Genomic DNA, 8,701 nt, shown 5'->3' on the forward strand with positions numbered 1-8,701 from the left:
TCTTCTTTTTTTTTTTTTTTTTTTTGAGATGGAGTCTTGTTCTGTCACCCAGGCTGGAGTGCAGTGGCACAATCTCAGTTCACTGCAACCTCCATCTCCTGGGTTCAGGCAATTTTCCTTACTCAGCCTCCCAAGTAGCTGGAATTACAGGCAGCCACCACCAGGCCCAGCTAATTTTTGTATTTTTAGGAGAGACGGGGTTTTGCCATGTTGGTCAGCTGGTCTCAAACTCCTGACCTCAAGTGATCCGCCCACCTTGGCCTCCCAAAGTGCTGGGATTACAGGCATGGGCCACCATGCCCGGCCACCTGAAGGTCATTTTATTTTTCCCTTGGGGACTCTGAATAAACCATGTTGTGTATCCACATTTTGACTACAACCTGTCACAAGGTAAGGTGCGGAAATTTCCACTTGTGTCATGTTAGCACTCAAAAAGTTTTGGATTTTGGAGCACTTTGGATCTTGAATTTTTGGATTAGGATGCTCAACCAGTATTAGCAGAAATCTTATTTAAATGTTTAATAACCAGTTTAGGGGAGTTTCATGTTGGTATCATGGGAAGAGAGTCAAGGAAGTGGCAGGTGTTTGTAAAAGAACTACTGAAATGGTATACTATGAAACCTAAAATAGACAAGAAGGGAAGTGAAAACAGAATTAATGGAGAGATACTGGAAGAAAGTTGGTAGACTGGTAGGTCTACCAGAAGCTGAAGAGCTACTACAAAGAATTACTGTAAGACTTAAACAGATCAATAAACACAAAGAGTCAGGAATCCTCATGATACCCCTATAAGACAGAGTTCTCAAATCCAATTAAGAGCCTTTCAACAGTCATACATCGCTTAAGGATGGGGATAGGTTCTGAGAAATGTGTTGTCAGGTGATTTCACCACTGTGGGACCATCACAGCCTGCACGTACACAAAGCTAGATGCACAGCCTACTACACGCCAAGGCTAGATGGCAGAGGTTGCTGCTCCTAGGCTACAGCCCTGCACAGCATGTTACTGTACAGAAAACTGCAGGCAACTGTAACACAATAGAAAAGGTACAGTAAAAATACAGTATTATAATCTTACGGGACCACCATCTTAACACGAGGTCTGTTGTTGAACAAACATCATTCGTAATATGGCACCTAACTGTATTTAACAGACTAAACACTAATAAACTGATTACAGAACTGTAAAGAGAAAAAAGAAACTTCTTCACTCCAAAAATAAAATCTCTATGCACTGTTTTACCTAAATACAAACAAAAAGAAACCTGAGATTCCAAAACATAATTATTTTCCTTCAAAATATTCACATTTACCCAATATTATTGGACAGATTACCATAGCAAACAGAAAGCTTATGTTGATTAAATATCCTTCTGGTTTTTAATAAACATATTTTCAAGACACTATAAATAGTTCGCTCTAAAAATGCAATCTTTCTCTCCTACCATAGATTTGATAAACTTTCCTTCTGAACTCTTAACTGATTTATACAGTCTGTCCAATTCATCCATCCTCAGTATATGTTGCCATGTACATAGCATAGCCCTATTGTTTGCAAGCAGTCAGAAACAGGCACACAGCTTTGATGCAGCACAGTACTCTGCAGACAGCAGGCACTGGACAAACACTCAATAAATTAATGAAACCCATAAACACAGTTTGTGTTAGTAAGCTAAATTCCTCATCTTAAGAAATGCTGTAATATTAGGTCAGGCGCAGTGACTCACGCCTGTAATCCCAGCATTTTGGGAGGCTGAGGTGGGCGAGGTCAGGAGTTCAAGATCAGCCTGGCCAACATGGTGAAACCCTGTCTCTATTAAAATACAAAAATTAGCTGGGTGTTATGGTGCACACCTGTAGTCCCAACTACCCAGAAGGCTGAGGCACAAGAATTGCTCGACCCTGGGAGGTGGAGGTTGCAACAAGCTGAGATCATGTCACTGCACTCCAGCCTGGACAACAGAGTGAGACTCCATCAAAAAAAAAAAAAAAAAAGAAAGAAATGCTGTAATATTAAATAGCATCAATGAACACTTAGCTTCCTGCTCTTTTATAAAAGATTCTTTCCAATATTAATTAAATTGTGGCTATAGAAACTATCATTCTCCTAAGTGCATATAATTTGGGGAAGGAAGATAACCAAAGTAGCTTTAAACAGCAATACAACAAATTCTTTATTTTGTTGTTATTGTTTTGTTTTGTTTTTGAGATAGATTCTCACTCTCTCACCCAGGCTGGAGTACAGTAGCATGATCTCGGCTCACTGTCACTGCAACCACCGCCTCCTAAGTTCAAGCGATTCTCCTGCCTCAGCCTCCCAAGTAGCTGGGATTACAGGCACCCCCCACTAGGCCCAGCTAATTTTTGTATTTTTAGTAGAGACGGGGTTTCACCATGTTGGCCAGGTTGGTCTTGAACTCCTGACTTAAGCAATCCACCCACCTCGGCCTCCCAAAGTGCTGGGATTACACGTGTGAGCCATCACTCCTGGCCAACAAATTCTTAAATTACACTTTCATTTGAAAAAAAAAATACAAAACATTACTTTGTTTGATATACAGTAGGATTTTAAACACTTTTCATCGAAGCAAAAACACTTGCTTAAATGGTTAATGCCATAAATGCTAATCATATGCAAAAGAATGGGTAAGGAATATAATTTCCATATGACTTTAAATTGGAGAAATAAACTGAAAATGGAATAAAATGTGACGTAATTTCCACCAGAAGTTTAATGAAGTTCGCAGTAACATTTTATCGCAACAGCACTATTAGATGAATTCCTAGTGGGTTTAAACACCAAACTCAACTTCTGAACAATACTGAGGAACAGAATGGTCTCTACAGGTCAGAACTCTGTCATCAATATTAACCTGCTTAAAATGTTTTGTCATTAATGAGATGAAGGCATGGAATACATGCACCATCAATTCCATGGATGACACTGAATTAGAAAAACATCATTAACTGGATAAATAACCATCAGGATCTTCAAAAGATCTCAGTAGTTAAAAGAGTAAGTTTAAACCAAGGATGAAATTCAACAGATGTAAAATATTTTCCCTGAAAAAATAAGACAGGATAAATAAGAAAACTCCATCTTAGTTTCAACTCGGGGAAAGAGACTTAGGAATTTTAGTTCAGGGCAAAAGCGCAAAGTGAACAGTCTAATAAAGCTACCCAAAAGGAGGAGGGGGAAAAACACACTCACTCAAGATCTCCTGTATACAGCACCTCGCAAGAATGGCTGACATATATTACATAACATAACCTTTCCAATAACAAAATGAGGCTGATATGAACACCATGTGAGAGGACAGGAAGTGGGGACTTAGGAAGGCCTCGCCCAAGGTCACACTGCTGTTATGAGATGTGGCCAGGGTCCACTCCCCTACTCTGTCTCCTGTGAGCAGTATTAATAGAAAGGCAGCATTCAAACCCAGGGAATAACAGATCACTCCACTTGTTCCTCATTGGTCAGTTCATATTTAGATATCGTTCAACTCCTGGGATCACATTTCAAAAGCGATTTTGAAAGACTCGAATTTGATCAGGAAAGTAACCAGAACTCTGTGCGTGTGTGTGTGCACGCGCGCATGCGCGCGTGCTGGAGTCGCGGGAAGTTCAGAAGAGGATGAAAAATACTGAAGAAATATAATAACTATCTTGAGCTACCTCATTTAGAGATAAATAATTCCTGGAATACTTTTATGACCATAACTCACAGGCCAACATACTGAACTTAAGAGAAAAAAGCTTGAGTTTTAATAAATGAAACTGCCAAGCAATTAACACTTTTATATCCTATAATGGTATCAACTTCAAGTGACCTGGCCAAGCACAAGGAACGTTTTATCGTTTAAGCTAAATGACAAAACCTTTAAAAACCTGGCAGACCTTAGATATTTTTGCTTACAATCTGGAAAAACATATTTATTCAACTTTCTTTAGTAAATGAGTACATTATTATTGTTGCTCTTGTGTTATTCCGGTGAACAGCTATCTTAATGTTTCCCTCCAGCTGTGGCTGCTTACGGGGGAAGGGAAAGAAAAGGAAGTCTTAAAAGGGGAACAATACCATAGCGCCGTTATTCACTTCAGCATCCGTCACCCCGTGCTCGCCATCCTTCTTGAAGCCCGCCATCCCCACTTTTTGGCTAGAAGGAAGGCCATCCTCCTCTCCGAAAGGCCTCCAAAGTGCTTTCCTGGAGACGCACTTCCCCGGAGTGGCCAGGCCGAAGCCTATGGGGCGAAGAGAGACCCCCAGGCCAAACCCTTCTACCCCAGGCCTCACCAGTGCCGCGACTCCAGCGCCCCGACTCCTCCTAGACTACGGCTCCTGCTGCACCGCCCCGGGCCCGGATCCCTCTGCACCCCGGTCCCTCTGGCACGGCCACGGACTCCTCCTGCGCCCCAACTTCTCTTGCACCCTGAACCCTTCTGCACCACGGCACTCCCAGCACCGCCACCGGCCCTCCTGGGCCGCGACCCCTGCTGCACCACCCTGGATCCTCCGCATTCCGAGCCCACGTGCATCCCATCCCCCACCACGAGCCAACGGCCACTGCACCCCCCTAGAGCCCGGTAGCGTCCGACTCCTCTTCTGGGCAACCGGGGAAGGACTCGGCGCTCAAGAGATAGGAAGATGGCGGCACTCACCTGTCACAGCCGCCGTGCCTGCCACCCCCGGAGCCAGCGCGGGTCGCGCACCGCCCGTGAGTCCCTAGGACGCGGTCCCCAGTACTGACCCCACGACGCGCAGGACACCGGCTGCCTCCACACTGACGCGACCCCACGACCCCGACTCGGCGCTTCTACACTTCCGGCGCTTCTACACTTCCGGCGCCGCCGGAAGTCCCGCCCCACTCCCGCGCCTCTGTGGCCGCCGGAAGCCGCCGCAGGCGTCGGAAGTCATGCCTCGGCTTCCGCCCCGCATCCCCGTGGGGTCCGGGCGCCTCTACTCCGCAGCCGACGTCCCCACCCCGGTCGCCTGTTCCTGCCGCGGAGCGGGGCGCGAGAGGTGGCCTCGGGAGTCGTATCTACTCACCGGCGGGGCGCTCCGAGTCCATCTGCCCCGCAGCCCGGCAGCCGGGGCGGGAGGACAGCGAGCCCGGGGCGGGGTCCGCCCGAGGCCGGAGACCCCCGGGCCGCCTGCGCTGGTGGCCGCGCTGCCTGCGGCGCAGGAGCCTGGCGGGGACGGCGCGGTCAGCGTTCGGCTCCTCCGCAGTGACTCACCCGCATCCCGAAGCTTTTGATCACCATTGGCTGGGAAGGAAAAACAGAATCAGCTGTTCACTGCGAAGGTGGGACTTGAGCCGCTTTTTTCCTAGAATCTAGGTTGGAAACGCCGCATGATGGTCTTTACGTAAACAGCCGTCTCTCCGCTCTGCAGAAAGCTCTGACTGCGCCTTTGAAGCCCGTCTAGAGTAAATCTACAGCGTGAAAGCATTTTTTTCCTGTGTAGGTCAACATTCCTGCAACTTCCTTTAACCATGAAGCTCAAGGCTGGGCGCGGTGTCTCACGCCTGTAATCCCAGCACTTTGGGAGGCCGAGGCCGGCGGATCACGAGGTCACGAGTTCGAGACCAGCCTGGCCAACATGGTGAAACCCCGTCTCTACTAAAAATACAAAAATTAGTCGGGCGTGGTGGCTCGCGCCTGTAGTCCCAGCTACTCGGAAGGCTGAGGCAGGAGAGTCACTTGAACCGGGGAAGCACAGGTTGCTGTGAGCCGAGATCATGCCACTGCACTCCAGCCTAGCAACAGAGTGAGACTCTGTCTCAAAAAGAAAAAAAATTAAGCTAAAGATGAAGAGTCAGAAGCGGTAACTTGTTTGTTGCAGGAGAATCAAATTTAACATTATATTTAGGGGATCCAAATAACCAAAAAAAAAATTAAACGTGTATTTCTGCATTGAGTGTATTAATAAAACTTTATCGCTAAAAAACGGTTCTCTAAGAGGAACGCCAAGGAGAAAATATTTGACATTTTAGAGAAGTCATTTTTTAAACTTTTAGAGGTTGTGACATTTAAGTAACAAATGTTTATTTAGCACCCGGTATGCAGACATTCGGCTGGGCATGGCAGCAAAGAGAAAGCTTTGTAAGTCGCAGTGTCTCATCTAACCCACATTCTTTTTTTTTTCTTTGTGTCACTACACCCTTCAGAATCAAGGCACTAACCCACATTCTAATAGGTGGTTTTATTTTGCAGTCAGATAACGCTTAGGATATCATTAATGTAATGTTTTAATTTGATATATTTAGGATTCCACAAAAGTCACTGAAAATAACTGAGTGCATGACATGTCACAAAACCAAGGGAAAGAAATCAACATTTTTTTGAGAGCCAGTCACTTTACATCTTTTGTAACTAATGTAATCCCCAAAAGAATCCAGTAAAGTAGAAGTTGTTATTCTAAATTGAATTTTAAGTATGAGAATGTTGAAATAACTTGTCAGTCAAAAAGATAATCGTGCAGTCGGCAAAGACTAAAGGCTGACGTCAGAGCCCATGTTCTTTTCACTACCCATGCTAGGGCTGCAGTAACAAAATATTGCAAACTAGGCAGCTTGAACAAATTTATTGTCAGAGGTCTGACTGGAAGTCCAAGATGAAGGTGTTGGCAGAGTTGGTTCCTTCTGACAGCTGTGATCGGAGCCTGTAATGCTTCTCAGCTTCAGGGCATTCCTCGGCTTGTGGCAGCATACCCAGCCTTCACATGATGGTTTCCATGTCCGTATCTGTCTGCACCCTTTGTGTTCTTTTTATGAGGCCATCAATCATATTGGAGTGGGAGAGGCCCTACTCTGACCTCAGGTTAACTAATCATAGCCACAACAACCATATTTCCAAATAAGGTCACATTTTGAAATACTGGAAATGTGGTCTTCAACACATGAACTGGAGAGGGGGACACAGTTTAACCCATAACACACTGTTTCCTGAAATAACTGTCCAATGTAATTTTTTTGAAAGACACAAAACTAGCCAAAATTATAAAAGGTTATGATTGCAGTCCTGGTATCCAATTACATACTGCCTCCTACAGAAGCTGCAGGGAATCCTGTCTGACAAAACCAGTTTCTATCTTGTTACATGTCCACCTGTGCAAAATACATGTAATTTATTTGTCCCTGCCATAGGGCAACAATGCTGAATTTATTAACTCATTTATGAGCTTGGTTTGATAGACAATTAGGATAGGATTGATTAGATATGATAGATATATAGAATGATAGGATATATATATATTAGATGTGATACATAATAGAATGGTAGGATTCTCTCGTCCTCATTACTGATTATTTTAACTGTGCCTCAAACACTTGGGTAGTTAGTACACTCTAGTGTTACAAGCTGGTTGCCATGTTGCTTCATAATCATTCTCGTGTGTGTGTGTGTGTGTGTGTGTGTGTGTGTGTGTGTCATAACAGGCACACCTGTTTTAGTGTGCATCACTTTATTGCACTTCGCGGGTATCATGTTTCTCAGAAAGTGGAGATTTGTGGCAACCCTGCATGTAGCAAGTCTATCAGTGCCATTTTTCCAACAGTACGTGCTCACTTCATGTTCTGCGTCACATCTTGGTAATTCTTGGAATGTTTCAAATGTTTTCTTTATTAGTTATGGTGATCTGTGATTAGTGATCTTTGATATTACTGTCGAAATTATCTGGGGGTGCACCAAGAACCACCCCATGTAAAGCAGCAAACTAAGTCAGTAAATGTTAGATGTGTTCTGACCACTCCACTGACCAGTAGCCTCCCTATCTCGCTCCATCTACTCAGACCTCCCTATCCTTGAGACACAGCAATACTGAAATTAGGGGCCCGGCCTGCTGGGGATTCATGCCTGTAGTCCCAGCTACCTGGGAGACTAAAGCAGGAGGATTGCTTGAGCCCAGGAATTCAAGGTTGCAGTGACCCGTGATCACACCACTGCACTCCAGCATGGGCAGTAAAGCAAGACCTCGACTCAAAAAAATTAGGGCAATTAATAACCCTAAAATGGCCAATAATTGTTTTGTAAAAGAATGAGTTGCACATCTCTTACTTTAAATCAAAAGCTAGAAATGATTAAACATAGTGAGGAAGGTATGTTGAAATAGCCAAATTGTGAATGCAAACGAAAAGTTCTTTAAGGAAATTTGAAGTGCTCCTCCAGCGAACACACAAATGATTAAAAAAAATGAAACAGCATTATTGCTGATATGCAGAAAGTTTGAGTGGTCTGTAAAGATTAAAGCAACCACACTGTTCCTTTAAACCAAAGCCTGATCCAGAGCAGGGCTCTAACTCTTCAGTCCTGTGAAGGCTGAGAGAGATGAGGAAGCTACACAAGAAAAATCTGAAGCTATCAGAGGTTGGTTCATGAGATTGAAGGAAAGAAGCTGTCTCCATAATACAAAAGTGCAAGATAGGCCAGGCACGGTGGCTTATGCCTATAATCCCAGCATTTTGGGAGGCTGATGCAGGTGGATCGTTTGAGGTCAGGAATTCAAGACATGCCTGGCTGACATGGTGAAACCCTGTCTCCACTAAAAATACAAAAATTAGCTGGGTGTGGTGGTACATGCCTGTAGTCCCAGCTACTCAGGAGGCTAAGGCAGGAGAATCACTTGAACCCAGGAGGTGGAGGTTACAGTAAGCTGAGATCACACCACTGCACTCCAGCCTGGGCAACCAAGTGAGACTCCTATT

The 8,701-nt window shown here is 44.6% G+C and overlaps 1 protein-coding gene across 1 annotated transcript in view; it reads right to left on the reverse strand.

Moving 5' to 3' along the window:
* WDR37 (WD repeat domain 37) overlaps positions 1-4,808 on the reverse strand; it is an 80,559-nt gene extending 75,751 nt beyond the window's left edge. The window contains exon 1 of the mRNA XM_017514056.2: positions 4,659-4,808. The gene's annotated coding sequence lies outside the window, so the exon portion shown is untranslated. The remainder of the gene's footprint in view (positions 1-4,658) is intronic.
* Positions 4,809-8,701: the final 3,893 nt, after the last annotated feature.

Source organism: Cebus imitator, unplaced genomic scaffold (genome assembly GCF_001604975.1).
Source record: "Cebus imitator isolate Cc_AM_T3 unplaced genomic scaffold, Cebus_imitator-1.0 Scaffold513, whole genome shotgun sequence".
NCBI lineage: Eukaryota > Metazoa > Chordata > Mammalia > Primates > Cebidae > Cebus > Cebus imitator.